The sequence below is a fragment of the Meleagris gallopavo genome, chromosome 25 (assembly GCF_000146605.3).
Source record: "Meleagris gallopavo isolate NT-WF06-2002-E0010 breed Aviagen turkey brand Nicholas breeding stock chromosome 25, Turkey_5.1, whole genome shotgun sequence".
Classification (NCBI taxonomy): Eukaryota; Metazoa; Chordata; class Aves; order Galliformes; family Phasianidae; genus Meleagris; species Meleagris gallopavo.
The window spans coordinates 1,966,249-1,981,736 of record NC_015035.2 but is presented as its reverse complement, the minus strand read 5'-3'; the positions used below and the strand labels follow the sequence as shown (position 1 = coordinate 1,981,736).

General features: G+C 43.9%; 1 long non-coding RNA gene across 1 annotated transcript; it reads left to right on the top strand.

The window, feature by feature from the left end:
- The first annotated feature begins 9,777 nt into the window (after positions 1-9,777).
- On the top strand, positions 9,778-15,408 carry LOC109370938. Its single transcript, XR_002121496.1, has 4 exons — positions 9,778-10,050; positions 10,116-10,239; positions 12,877-13,030; positions 13,387-15,408. It is a non-coding gene; the product is annotated as an uncharacterized LOC109370938 (long non-coding RNA).
- The last annotated feature ends 80 nt before the right edge of the window (positions 15,409-15,488 follow it).

Genomic DNA, 15,488 nt, shown 5'->3' with positions numbered 1-15,488 from the left:
TGCCTGTGCTGCTCCAAAGGCTGTCCCTGCACTTCACCAATACTGCTTTACCAAAGAACAAATGGTGTCCCCTCCTAATAACAAAATATTTCCCCTCCCATAACAAAAGCTGTCCCCACCCAACAGCACAGAGCTGTCAGTCCATGCCTTGCTAGCTGCAGTTATTCAAGTAGGTTTGGGCTCTTGAAATTCACTACAAACACAGAGCAAACTTCACAGCTCCAAAAAGAGAGACTAACCAAGTGTTATCCTATAAAACTCAGTGCTAGATATGCAAGGTGCAGGTGAGGCAAGTCTTGCCACGATCAGATGCAGCTAGCTTGGGAACACATTCAAAGCCCAGAGGAGTCCTAGCATCCTGCTGTAGCCCTTCCTGGCTGAGCTCCTTGGCTCATCCACACCAAGAACAGATCCTGAGATACGAAGGATCCACGTGCACCCCAGGGAACTGTGCCTGCCCCCACAAGAGCTGAATTTCCCCTAGCAGCTGAGCCTCTCGCTGCTTTCATTTCCTTGGTGACCTCTCTCTCTAGGATTGCATTGTGTGGGACAAAGCTATGAACATGATGCTGTCATCCCTCAACAACAGCCTTGAACAGGTCTAGTGCTGCTTCATCTCTGCCTAGTGACATTTCCACAAGCGTGGAGAGTATCTGAGCTGGAAATGTGACATCCCTCTCACATGTTCACAAGCTCTTGCTGAGTTCTGCTGGCGAGCTGTGCTGTGTGTACCTGAAATGATCCAATCCATTGCAGAACCTTTAAAAGGTTATAATGGAGATGGAGCAGTCAAAAGATCTCACTGTGCTTCTGGAATGCATGCATTATTATGAGTCACACCTCTCTCTGAGCATCAGGCTGAACAAAGCAGAGATCGGGAGAGCAAACAGAAGCTGGAGGGGGGCATTGCTGCACCAGGAGGACACGGTGTAGAGCTGCTCTGCCACCATCACTCTCCTTCCTGGCAGATGGAATGAGCTCCTCTGAGGGCACATCCTCTCCTCTAAGGGAGATCTGGAGTTGGGTCACATGAAACCTAATGCTGGGTCATAGGAAGGGTATGGGATTTATCTGTTTTTGGAGATATTTTTAAGGTAAAGTCAGGAGAACGTCCCATATGAGCAGGTAGGACCAGTGTCTCATGGCTTCTTTCTCAATTTCAGTTTGAAAAAGACCCCTACTTGGGGTTGTGCCTGGCTCCCATGCTGCTACACCAGTGGGACATGTGGTATTGACACAAATAGAAATAAAGACATTTCTCTTCTTCACCTTCCACTTTCCTTGAATCCCCATGGTGAGAGGGTCAGAAAAAGATGAATTCACCAAGGTGAGTGCCCACAAGGAAACCTCTGCAGATGAAGCAGGATAAAGCTAATTGAGTGACTGTTTAAGAAGCTTCTGCTACTCCTCATGCTTGTAAAGGAATTGCATTAAATTGCTGAGGCATTTTTGCCACACAAGATGCTATTAAGATGCCTTTTGCTCTGCTCCCTAATCTGCTACTGTCACATGAATGGCAGTGCATCACGGGGGAACAAATATGTCCATGTCCAGACCCAATTCAGGCACTGGAAAAAAAAGCCCACTTGACATTGCAGTGCTTCAAGTGCTTCTGGTACCCCCACTCATCATTTTGGTGCTGTCAGGCTTTGCTTCTGCAGACGCCCAAGCTTGTGCTAAGGTGAGTTTCATTGCTTCATGTCCTGTGCTGGAACGACTCTGCCTTTTTTCTTTTGGAATTAGGACTTTTCGTGCTACGATCCTTGGTGCATTGCATTTGCCCCTTGAGGCTTTCAATCAGTGTTGCTTCCAGCCAATGCTTTTATTATTGCAGCCACGTGCAAGTTATTAGTTTTGAATGGGTCAGAAAGCTGACATAAATGGAAATACCTTTATTTGTGTGCATGGTGCAGGCTGTGTGACAAAAACTCTGCCTTTGATTACTTTTCCATCGCTGTTGCAGAGCTGCTTGGAAGCTCGGAGGATTAGAAGATGGCATCAGAACTCATTGAGATATAAATGACTTTAATATGCTTTGACACACACCTCAGTAAATAAAGCTGGTGTGTTGCCAAGGTGATGCTCCCGTGTTGCTATGACTATATCAAATAGCCATGGTTACTTCTTCCTGGTTCCACTCGGAGGGGTCTATTTCTGAAACGTCCTTTTAATAGCTTGTGACACTAATAGAGTGATAGGGATTCTGGCCATGAATAGAATGTGTGCGATCCACGCTGCAAACTGCTGCCATTAAACAGTGCTGAAGGCTTTTCCGTAGGAAAAACTGCTCCGAACGCAGCACCACGCTGCTCGTTGCCTCTGCCAGCGGGGATGATTTGGCTCATGGGCTTCCTCTTGGTCACACATAGACAAGAGATGCCTTGGCTTTCCATTTACCTGTGCAACATAATCTGAAATCTGCTTTGGCATTGAGAGGGTTGTTGGTTTTTATGGGTATTCTGAGAAATAAGTCAGAGCAATTATTCTGCATTTAAAGACACTTCTTCTCTTGCATTAGCAGACAGAAGTGGTAATTGGTGCAATATTTCCTGGAGCTGGAAGATGATGTAGCCTTCAGACATCAAAATGCGGTTTTGTCTCAGGTTGTTTTGCAGGAACATCAAAATTCTGGTGAAACATGTGGAGGGACAGCAAACAACATAATTTCTTCCTTCCACTTGTGTCTAATTCATCACTGCAACCTGATCACCTCATTCAATTTAGTCTTGACTGCTGTATTCTAATACCAAAGGCTATTTATATGGTGCACCAAAACACATCGCTTGGGCATCACGATGGGAAGCTGTTCAATTACCAGCTGCCTGCAATAAGCTGACAGTCCCGAGCTGAAATGCTCAGGAATGGCAATTTCCTTGGAAATTCTGACACTCTTGACTGCACTTCTGCAATCACGAGTTTTGACATCTTGGAATTTTCTGGAAGAACTTCTCCTCTTTTTTTATGCTGTCTCCAATCAGTGCCCAGATTAGAGGTCAGGACTTCTGCTCCCAACCCCGCTCTTGCTTTGATGCGTGTAGAGCAGAAGTCCTCATCATTCTTGAACCTGGGCAGCTCCCCCCAAAATACATGCACTATTTTGCAAGTGAGCTCTTGTCAGCAGCACTCCAGGATTTTCCTCCTTGCTCAGAAATCATTTAGGGTAAGAATTCCAGTTCTCAGCCTCTCAAATGCATGGACTTTGTGCTATTAAATTACATTCCATCCCTCTCTCTGTATTTCTTGAGGACATCCGGTGTATTTATTTCTGATTTCAACAAGTGACACTGTGGCTTCTTTCTTGCTCTGCATGGATCTGAGTCAGCTCCAGTGAGGGCAGCAGGTCTGAAATGCAGCTGGATGAGGTCTGTTGTACTCAGTACTGTCACTGTGATCTCTTTACAGTATAAATGATGGCACACACATGTTGGAATTGGGGCACGTGAATTTGTCCATGTCCACAAGCTATGCTGAAATAAGCCAGCTGACGACTGTAAAAGATTGAGTTTAAATCGATTCACTTCTATCACAATACTTTTCCCTTTTTTAAATGTAGACCAGCCTTTGTGTGCCTAACTGCCCCTGAACTCAAATGGCCAGAGGGATTGTGTTCAAATTATCCATTAAAAACAATCTCCTTGCAGAGACCAAGCATGAAAAATTCAGTCCAAAAGATGAAAGGTTTGGAAAATGTTAGGAGTTCATGGCAAGAAAGGATTTATAAGGGTTTGCAACCTATACTATAGTTGCCATAAGCAATATATACCCTAGCACATATAGGGCCAAAGCTTCCATCGACTTTAAAGGAAAATGGATTAAAGCTTTAAACGGAAAGCCTCGTGACTAATCATCCATGTGAGTAACCCACACATCACAGGATCCTTCAAGTGGCTGTGTGTTCAGAAGGAGCTGCTGCTGGAAACTCTTTGGATTAATTCCTCAGCTCAGGTGGCAGAAATGGGAACTCTGAATGGGAAAGCTCTGATATCCAATCCCTAGTGGAAATCCAGGTGTAGCTGTGGTGCCCATCCCTGGCTGTGGGGTGGGCAGCACGATGGAAGAGGCTGCCCGTGATTTTAAGTTGTATCCATACTGTATTCCTTCTGGATGGCATGCACAGGGACGGAGAGCTGCTTTCGGAAAGCCCTCCCACCACAAAAGAAAAAGAGGTTACAACAATTAATAAATGTTATTTATAAAGCACTTCCCACTCCAAGAGCCTTTTGGGAGCAGCATGAACCATTAAAATGAAATCCAATTATAAAACCCAATCACAATTAAATCATTCATATCCCTCCGCGGGAGTCCTGTCTCAATCAGTCACTCTGTCTCTCTCCTATGGCCCTGCAGCAGAGGAGGTTCGTCTCATTTGTTTGTGGCACCAACAAGAGAACCCTCATTAGCTGCGTATTATAAAGCTGTACGGGCTAAAGTATTTAGATTAATATGAAATAATTAGCTCTGATGAAAGTCATACCTCACTCAGAACAGCTGGGACTTGAATAGGATGCAACTGAGACTTGATTACTGTGTCATTACAGTATTAGTGCTGTGTACAGTCATTGTCATACAACTCCAAAATGCCTTTGATACGATTACATTTTAATTGAATACCAGCCATGCTGGAGCTCGATGGCACCGCAGCACTGGGGGCGGTGACTGCATTGTGTAATGACTTTCCTTTTGTCTTTATGAGTACACCAAACTCCTTAGCGTTCAGAAAGCCACCTTCACAGGGGCATTTCCCTCCTGGGAAAACTTTAAGATGTGTCTCGATGATGGGTCTGCTCAACTTTTCTCAAGAAAATGGCAGATTTGGGATCGTGATAGATTCACACTCAACCATGGACAGAGGACACGTGGCCATGCCACCCCCTGGTTGATTTTGAAAATGTTTACCTTCAGAGTTACTACTAGAGAAGGAGACCTTTTAGCCTTTGAAAGCAGATTTTAAAACAATTAATGTCAGATGGTTTAAAAAATATCCTAATTAGGAATTGCCCTTTGTAACGTCTGACTGACCGAGGCCTGGAGGTTTAAGGTTAACTCAGAATTACGCATAATTCATCCCTAGGTGCTGTTTGGAGGACAGTGGTTAAGGTTATGTTCTTACTGATGCATGCAACTGTGCAGTGATTTGCATACAGAAGTCGAATTTATAATTGTTTGAGGGGGGTGGGGGCTGGGGAGTAGTGCCTTTCTGGCAGAATACACCGAGCATTAATGGTCTTGGGAGTGGGAGGGGAAGAAAAAATGTGATTGTGACTAATTTAAAATGAAATCGAGAGAGATGGGCATATTCAGCACTAATTAACTAATTCAGCTCTGGAGCTGAATCCCACAGAATTGAGGTGCTCTTGACTGCAGATCTTGAGGCCCCTGGAGGTTTTCAAGAAAAGAGTAGATGTGGTGCTGGGAAACATGGATTGCTGGGCATGGTGGGGATGGGTTGGGGTTCCACTTGATCTTAGTGGTCTTTTCCAACCTTAATGATTCTGTGATTCTATCATCTTTGTTTGAATTTGGGAGTTGGCCCTGTGTAATGTCTCTGCCTGAACTCCTGTTTCAGACCCCCAGTACAAAGGAGGTTGCACGCAGTGCTCCAAAGATATATGCCAACTTTTTCTCTCAATGTGAGTCATCTGGAAGCATAACTGCCACATAAAATGACATTGCTTTGTTCTTGGTGGAGCCAAGAATAGAGCTGCTCCTATAAGAGTGGTCGGCTGCTTCCACAGAATGAACAAACCATGACATTATCAACTCAATTTTATACATCAAATAATTTAATTTGAGCTCAGATTAATCTTAAGCAGGCAAAACTGCTTCTCTCACTGAGCTGAATAATACAATCCAGCCTCAGTGTTGCTCTCCTGCATCTTGTTTGCCCATCACGTGAGACCACAACCTCATACTGCAGGATTCGTGCCCAGTCCCACATCCCTGTGGGATTGTGATAGAAATGCACATGTGCCCCATCCCATGACTTGCACATGATGGGAAGACCCACATCACAAAGCTCTGCTATTAAATCATCTCATTCCCTCAGCTGCAGGAAAACTGCTTTTAAAGCTCATTGTTTAGAGGACTGGGAAGCAGGTGTTGCTTTTTAGGCCAAATAGTTTTGTGCTTGCTTTAGCTCCATTCAGTCCCATGCCTGCGCCATGAGTTCAGCCTCCATCAGCATCCATCAGCCTTCACCATCAATTTACACACATCCTGTGTTTGTCTGCTTATCTTTTGGGTGATGGAGAAATGAATATTGCAGGTCTCACCAAAAGATAACAACAGGGAATACCCTCCTCCTTCAAAAGCCAGAGCAATTTTCAGGTGGTGCCTTCTGCCAGGATTCAGTTGGTTCATAACAATGCCATCACCATTTTTGAAATGTGGTTGAAGTAAATGTATAGAAATAACAACTCAGGAATGAACAATTGGGTCTTCTAGAGGCAAACACAAGTTATGAGTAAAATTTACTGCTTAGCTGGAACACTTCTGAATGCTAACAGTGCTATATGGACAGAGGAGGCAGACCACGTGTGCTGGTTTATTAGCTTAAAAACGAATATCTAGGCTTCCTGCACTCATCAAACATAGCCCAGAGGAAGATCAAACTCTTCAGCTTTCCAAACATAACTCAGCTGATGTGTAGATGCAAACCCATAGGACTTTTCAGTGCAAAAAAAAAAGAAAAAAAACACAAACCTCACTCCAAACTTTATTTAGCTCATTCATCCCTGGATGTATTGGCTTCAGCAATTTTACTGCAGACATAGCAAATGATGCTTTATCACACCAAAAAAGAAAGACTGTTCTCTGAAGCACCAATAAAGAGTTACTTGATATGGTCAGCAGAGGGAATACTTCACTCAGCAATAATAAAGCAGTGAGGCCAAGAGGAGCAGGGCAATGGCTCAAGGAAGGGAGGCAGAGCTCTTGAGCTTCCCTGGTGCCCCCTGTGCTGTAATTTAATACATATCCTGCTCACAAAATGGGCTTAAAGATTATCCACAGAGCTGTGCCTTCCAATGCAAAGCAGGTGATGCTCTCCCCGACGACTAAGCCATGCCGCCTGGCTGAGTTGGGAAGTAGGGAAATAGGCTCAAAGATTGGGAGGTTTTTATTGATATATATTTTTTTCTATTTCTTTAGCTTTTTCCAAAGTTAGTCCCATTTAATGAACACAGGTTTTACACGATCCGGCTTCAAAGGCGAGAGAAGAGGAAAGGAATTGATTGACGTGGGAAATTGCAAGGTCTGGACTTTTTGCATTGATTGGAAGGTGCTGACCATTGGCTGGCCAGCAGCAGAGTCTGTGGGAGTGCAGAACATTCTGGTGCAATCGGGCAAAGGCTGAATTCACAACAAAATCAGAAACCTGAAGCCAAAACCATGGATGTTTCTTTTGCATAAGACTCTGGGTGGCTTTATTTGGAGTCCAACAGAGATTATGCAACACAAGGAGAAAAGAGTCCCTCTGCACTCAGTAACACGCTGACTCATTAATCATTTTTGCCACAGCAGTTTAGGGAAACATATGCAATCCTTCTGCTAGGATACATGTGCAACCACGAGCTGTTGAGCCTTGATCTAACTCAACAGATGCGGCTCTGTGCTCTTCCCACTGTGCAAATGGCACCTCTAGAAACGTTTTCAAAGTTTCTGTACCTCCAGCTCTGAGATTTCAGAGCGATGCTCATGGAAGTTAATACTCATGAGAGCAGATGCTGCAAAATTTATCACTGGAAATGCACAGAGCCATCGTGGCCCTCGGATTGAGCGAAGCCCGCAGAAAAGCTGCAAGTCTGAAGAAGCGATTGCAGGGTGATGCCTGAAGGCATCCCCTTCCCAAAGGCTTTAGGAAGGGGGAAGCTGGAAAGCAGCTCCTCAGCTAGGAAGCTGTTAGAGGAGATGCTGAGATCTGAAGGGGACAGAAAATGTCCATCTACAGAAAGATGAAGAGAGACAATTGAAGCACATGGGACTCGCTTGCTTGGATAAGAATTATCTCCAGATTAAGGCACTTCAATATACATGTCTCTGTGTGTGCTGAGCTGCTACCCCCCATCAGAGCCAATAGAGATCTTGGGAGCAATTGAATTACTTAAGCATAAGCATTTTGTTTCATTTGGCACACCCTGGGGGCACAAAAGATGTGCAGTGGCCTGGAAAATGTGACACAGGACCTCAGGGGACCAGTAGCCTTCTGCAGGGACATTACCAGGCCAGGAGAGATACCTTAGGGCAATTACTGTTGTAGCCATGGATCACATTGAGCTCCTCATCAGTAACCAGTGGAGACTTGGAGAACTTTCTGCTCACCAAAATAGACCTGGGATTTGATCACCTCTGCTTTGCGTGCATCCTGAGCACATCCTCATGAGTAGCACATTGGCATCTGGGTCTCAGGGTAGAGATGGGAGTGTGCACAGGGCTGGACATGGGCTTAGGCGCTTGGATGTGGGTTTGGGACACTTGGAACATGGGCACCTATGCCTTTTTAATTTTTTTTAATGCAAACATCACAAGCAGCAAAGCAAACTGGCGGCCTGCAGCATGCTGCCCTGCCTGCAGATGTTGCTGTGGATTTTGGCTTGCTCCAGCCCAGATCCTGGTCTGTAGGTTGAGCAAAGCTGGACCTCGAAGGCTGTGGAAAACAAAATGCCTGTGTCTTTGTAGGGGAGGCAGCTGCCTTAAATCTGTGCTTGCTTCTTAAGACTCTTTCCGATTTTAAGCAGCACAGCAGCCATCCTTCTGGTGCTTCCAGCAAGTCTTCAGAGTATCTACAGCTCCAGTTTGCAGTGGAGCTTTTTACCCTTTTTCCTCATCTGAAGTTCTCTGTATAGGATCCTAAATGTCCTCCATGGGGAAATGAACAGGGGCATTAATGAAGGGACATTATGAAAGCACACGTTTGGTGAAAGAGATGGGCCCCAGCCAGTACTCCTCCTCCTGAAGATTTTGCTTCAGTCGTGAAAAAACACCCAGAGACAGTTTGTTCTCCTGATCAGAATCCAGGTGCCATATTTACATTCTGTCTGAAATTAATTCAGTGAGATCTTTCAAATGCAAATAGCTGGGAAAGAAATAGCCCCAGATTATGGGGGAAACTATATATATACATATATATATGCGCACACATATATTTGCCTTAATGATGTATTGCAGGCAATTGCTTCTGTCAGAGAGCAGCTGTTTGTAAACAATCAAAAGCATTAAATTGCCAGGGTAGCAAGAGGTAAAAATGTTCTTTCCTCTCTTAAATCTTTAATAAATACTGAAAACTGACATTGGCCAAAGCTGCTAATGCTGCTCTTAAAGGCAGGTGCTTACTCTCATTCCTATTTTTCCTGGTTAGCTGCTCATAAAATAATATACCTGGGTCAGAATTAATCAAATACCAGCAGTTTGCAAAACATGCCCAAAATAGGGCAAGATCTCCTTATTAGCTCTCTATACTAAAACCTGCAACAGAGCTCATCAGTTACAGGCACTTGGCTCACCTGGGACACTCAGAGCACAGCAGTGTGGGCGTTGCTGCTCAGCTGGATGTGACCTTCCATCAGAGTCACATACACATTCAGTAGCAGATCTGAGTGGTTTGGAAAAATGTAGGAAAGGCAAAATGATCAGCCATTTTCCACACACAGAAAGTGAGGCAAAGGAAGGGGAAACAACGTGCTCCCAACCATTCTATTAGGAAGAATCACTGCCTGCATAAAGACTATTTTCTATCTTTGTTCACCAAAAATGTTGTGAAGCACAGCAGGTTGCTCCTGCGTAGATGTGCTTTGCTAAGCAGATGCGTTTTATCCCAACACACCTGTAATTGCTGGCAACCAAACAAGTCTCACATTCCTCAGTGTAATGGGATCGTTAGTGGGAAGAGGTGCCTTGTACCTGGCTGCTCCAGGGACAGCTCAGGGCACATAAAGATCCTTGTAGCTGGGAATACCTGGTGCATTTGGCAGAGAAACAGATGTTCTACCTTGTTCTTTCTGCCCTCTTGGTTCATAGCAGACATTTGAATGGGCCCTGACTTTCAGTGAGAAGGTAACTGGTTTAAATATCACCACGGCTTATGGTGAAATCAGTGCATTTCATTTTTCTTGGCACAGGGCTGGAAAGGAAAAGGAAAATCTGGACCCTGCCAGAAACATCATGACTTCACTCTGCCACTCAGGACCCGAATTCCTCAGTGTGTGACAGTCCAGGCAACAACCCTCATCATTAACTGCAAAGGTAAGTCCCAGGAGTGCAGGATTACTCTTATAAATTGCATTGCTGAGCAAGACATTGGTAGGTGCAGAGTTTTGGCTCAGGCTGCCTTGCAGGCTTTCCATGGTGCTGAGCGAAGGAGGCAGAGGGGACTGCTCAGCAGATTAAATCACTCCAAAAGAAAACAAAAAAGTAATTAAATTTTAAAAAGGACCTCAGTGAATTTAGCTGGTAAACAAAAATAAATGTTTTGTTGTGCTTAGAGTCTTAGCAATGTCCCTATCTGGTCGGCCCTCAGTCTGAAAATAAACAGTGGGCATATAGTCTTCCTCCCTGTTGTAGTCAGCAGCAATTTGATGTTGGCTTTACCCATGGATGATAAACTTGATCGTGTTTGCAGCCATTCAGGGGAAAGTTTTCCCCCCTCTCACCCAGGAATCCCTCATGGAGTCACCATCCCCAGAGGTGTCCAAGAAATATGGTGATATAGCACTGAAAGATGTGGTTTAGTGGGTTGATAGTTGGATTTGGTGAACTTAATGTTTTTTTCCATCCTCAATGACTCCATGATTCTGCGGCATCAGTAAATTTGTCTGGAATAGCAGAGAAGGAACAATCCCAAAGCCATTTCCTTTTGGAAGATGGTGGGAGAAATGCTACAAATACTGGCCTGGTGTCACACAGTGGATTTTTGTTCATTTCTAAGACCACGAGTAAGGCCAGACCAACGGCCCATGAAGCCCAGTGCTGATCCTAATGATGTCATCCATGGAGAGCAGGAGATCCTGGCTCTTATCAAGTGGTTGTGAATGTCAGGGCCAAGTGGTGTCAATTGCTATCAGGGACAGCTTAGGGCCATCTGTGCCATGTTTGACATCTGGGCACTGGCAATGGCCCCAGGCAACTCTGATTAGGCAGAGCTGTCAATCTCTAGTGACTCCATTGGGAACTCAAACTCTGATGTGTGGACATGTATTCTTATGATCCTTTTGAGAAGAATTTAATTAAAATTACACCAGCTGAAGGTATGCAAAAGGATACCATGAGATCCAGGATTTTCATTTCAGATTTGCATTTCCAGGATCTCACTCTATCATCCTAGGCTGAGCCGTGTTGTCTGGCACTGACTCCCAGAGTACTCACCTCTATTCTGATTTCAGTCTTCTCCTCTAGTGACTGGGTTTTGTGTCGTGCTCTTTCCCTTCATCACATCCCTTATTTATGCTCAAATCCCATGCATGCTCAGCTCAATAGTGGGCCAGATCACAGGCTGCTTAAGACACCTCTGAAAATCTGCAAGAAGCAAAAGTGAGATTTGTTGATATATCTCTATCAGGATCTTCTCTGTAGCTAAATGAACAGGACACCATAGGGTCACAGGCAATTGTGTGCTTTCTGTGAGCATAGGGCAACTTTCTCTGCTGAGCAACTACTTCAAAACCCTTTGTGTCCCAGTAGAGGCTCTCACTCTCCAAGGACACTGGCTGCCAAATACAGGGTGAGCTGAGGTGAAGAACGCTTGATCCAAGCTGACCCTGGCATGAGTGCTTTGACCTACCCAAAGAAATAGAACTCAGTCCAGCGGTGGGAAGAAAAAGTCTGGGAGAGGAGCCAGGAGTTCTGCAACAGACTTAGCATAGAGGCTATGCTGAAAACAGGTTTTCTTCTTGTGCTGTTGTGTGCAATGCCTGCCTTTGGAACATGAAGCCCAGAATGTTTAATGATATTATTTTTCCTCCTGGAAGGAGGACAGGCAGTGCCATTCCTCTTCCAGGCCTTAGATACTAAGTAGTTTGTAGAATTCATGGGATTCCTTTCTCTTGGTGTTGTCTCTGTAGAAACCTGAAATCAGTGCATTAACAGTGGGTCTATAGAGATGGTAATGGAAACAGACCAAAATCTTTTGTCTATTTGTGTTACACCTGCCCAGGACGTTATACCTGCCCTAACACAAGCACCAAACTTTTAGACAGGTTAAATTAGGTGATATGAGTGCTATGAAAAGATATTTCTTAATAGAACCTTTTGGGTTTGAGAGATGAGTCCTAATGATTTCTTTATGATTTCATTAAAACTTCTGCTTCCTTTCCACTATTATTTTGGTATCTTTGACTTCTGCCAATATTTTGCACTTATAAAAAAAAAATTCATTATTGGATCATTTTACAGATATTAAGAGTCTGTGGCCTCACGCCATGTCTCAACCTTTACATCAGATACACTTCACTGACTTCAAAGTAATATCAGGCACCCTGCTAATTTCATAATGACTCTGAGATAGCTGGATGCTGTAGGGCCCTTTCTGCTGTCAGGGCTAATTAGGAAGGGATTGGACTGTGTCAGGTCTGTAACATCACTGAAAAGCCTGAGGTTTCCAAACCTGAGCTATGTTGCAATATTCAGTGTAATCATCTAAATTTAACCACTGCTGGATCTGTTGCATGGGCAGAAGAGACAGCCTGAAACATGAAAACGCTAAAATACAGAATTTCAAGTGAATCTGATAAGGTACTGATGTAAGTTTGGGGGAAAAAAAAAAAAGAATTAAATTACTCATGCAGCTTCAAATGCTGCCTGACATTTTGGCAATGGATCTTCAGCAGCCCTCTGCCTTCCTACACTGGGGTGTGGATATGACCTCCAAACTTGCTCTTCCAACAGGACAGCTGCCTGAACTTCTGCAATTCTGAAAGTGCAGAAAATCTCGATCTAGATTTGGATTTCATGGCTTAGCCTCAGTAGGCAGTTGCTTGGATTCTTCAGGAGTCGTGTTGAGACTAATTGAGGAGGAGAGACAGAGCTGAGGTAAAAACAGGTACAAAACTATTAATGTAAGCTCTTGGGAAAAAAAGCCACCAGGTTACTTATGTTCTTGATTACAACTTCATCTGAGGACAAAATTAAAACGCAGCAGAGTGCTTAAAATACCTTGCCTGCTCTTTGTTGCAGTTCTTCTTTCCACCCAAGTATTATAGAGAAACGTGGCCCCAAAAAAAATAAATAAATGAAACCTCTATCCAAAGATAGCTCAAGGAAAGAGTTTTACTTGTGTATTGAAATTGCCTCTTCCATGGTAATGAAGTCAAACTTCACATGGATTGTCTTATGCCTAGTCAAAGTTTCATTATGTGGACTTCAACCCAGTACTTGGACCCTGTCTTTGCTTTACAGGAGTTCATACTTCCAGTTCATGAAGTCTCCAAGGACATTTTAACTAAGGAAGCACTTTGTGTGGCTGAGAAATGGGTATCTCCAGGGGTGCTGAGTAGCTACACATGGGAAATAGGAAGGTGTTGGCTGTGTCCCTCCCAACCCCTTGTGCAACCCCAGCCCATTGCTCACATGATGTCTCATGGTTTCCTACTGAGCAGACAGACAGATACACCTATGCTTCTCTTGATGTAAAGGGGTTCTGACCTGTCCCAGCAATCTGAACGTGGTTTGTCTCTGGGCAATGCTAGTCAGTTCTGTGAGGGTTTGGGGATTTCGTTGAAGAGTCCATGAGACATTACATAACGCATGGAGTTGAGGACAGACCAGCAGGAATGTGTTCCTCTCATGCACAGGCAGGTGTGAGGTGTTAATTCTTTCTGTAAGCAGATTTAGTATGGTAACAAGGCGTCCAGAGCCCCTTCCAAGCAAACACAGTGACTGATACAGATTCTCCTTTGTGTAAGTGTGAGTTGGTTTTCAAAAACATCTTCCTCATGCACATAAGGAGACTATATCCCCAGGAGATGAGCGTTCTTGGACCAGAGTTTGCATTTCTAGGACATTTTTCTCTTCCCACAAATCCCTCAGAGAATGCAGATGTGATCTGTTGGGTCCCTACAGCCTCAAGCATTAGAGACACCAGTCCCGTATAGGAAAAAATAAACAGCCCCTCTCTGAGGTTTCATTCATCCTTCTCCAAATGCCTGTGAATGTGCAAGCAGCTTTGAGGGAATGGCTGTTGTTTTCCTTTGAGTGTCCCCAGAGAGGCTGCTGATAAACATTGGCAGCTCCTCCTCAGGTCAGAGCCAGCAAACAGTCTGTACCTATGGTTGTGATGCATCAAATCTTTGGGACTGGAAGGGAAAGGCTTACAGGAAAGCACAGCACCCTTCCTCAGTTGCTTAGAAACCAGTGTGACTTCCAAGCCACGTTCATTCTGGCGAATGAGGGCAGGAATCCCAGGACATTGCAGTGTTTGCCTGGGAGATTTCAGGGTTCCATTTCTTGTTCCTTTGGGTTTGAATCACATAATGTACTTTTTTAATGCAAGAAGTAGACAGGAACAAACACGACATGCTTAATGACTTCATATGTTCACAGTGTGAGTTAACCCTGGAAGACACAGAGTCTGTAAGGGTGGATGGGGCAGTTTAAGAAGCTGTCACCCTGATAGATACTGATGACAGCTCTCCTGGAGGTCATCTCTTCAGTAGATGAACTGATGGAGGTGGCTGTGCTGTTGCTTCTCAGTCATTTAATTACAAAGCCACATGAGCCCTTTGCTTGGTCAAGTCAACTCAGTGTCAGCACAAGAAAGGTTGTGCAAGACAAGAGAAGCATGCCACAGAGCAAAGGAGTAGAACCCTTCTTCTCTGGTGTGGATATCCTGGGTAGGAAATGATTTTCCTTAATGTTATATTTTTTACATTAAGCTCCTTATCAAAGCCAGACATTTATCATCAATGGAGGTGCCTCTGGAAGGAGATTCATCTTCATATTTATTTAAATTAATCAAAACCTACATTCAGTATACCTAATTTGAATCATTTTTTCTGCATAACTCAGAAAGCCCTTGATGAATGAATGATACTGGGAACTTTGTCTCACATCGCTCTCACTGATGACGTTTTCCTGACTGTAGGTGATGCACAACTGCTGCCACTTCCATATATTTGCATTTATGCAGTATTCTCCCTAATGAAAGGAGCCTAGATGTAAGGCTTAGTGTCACTTCATGTCTACAGAGTGTTAAAACAGAGGTATTTCTAAGCCATCAACACTAATGCAAAAAGACACAGCAGAGAAAATGTATTCATTATATCATTGATTTATATATAGCTTTTAGAAGTATCCCATAATCTCAATAGTAATAGATTTATTTTTGATTGCTATGTTTGATTTTTTGCTTCATCATACCAAAAGGAAAAGAAAAATGCAGCAGGCAGTGCTTTATAACAAAGTCTCTAGATTCAGTGCAAAGTGGGAAGGCATGATTTGTTTATTCACTAAAATGTAGGTAGCTTGGAAGAAAAACTCTAAATCTAAAAACCAAGATTTTA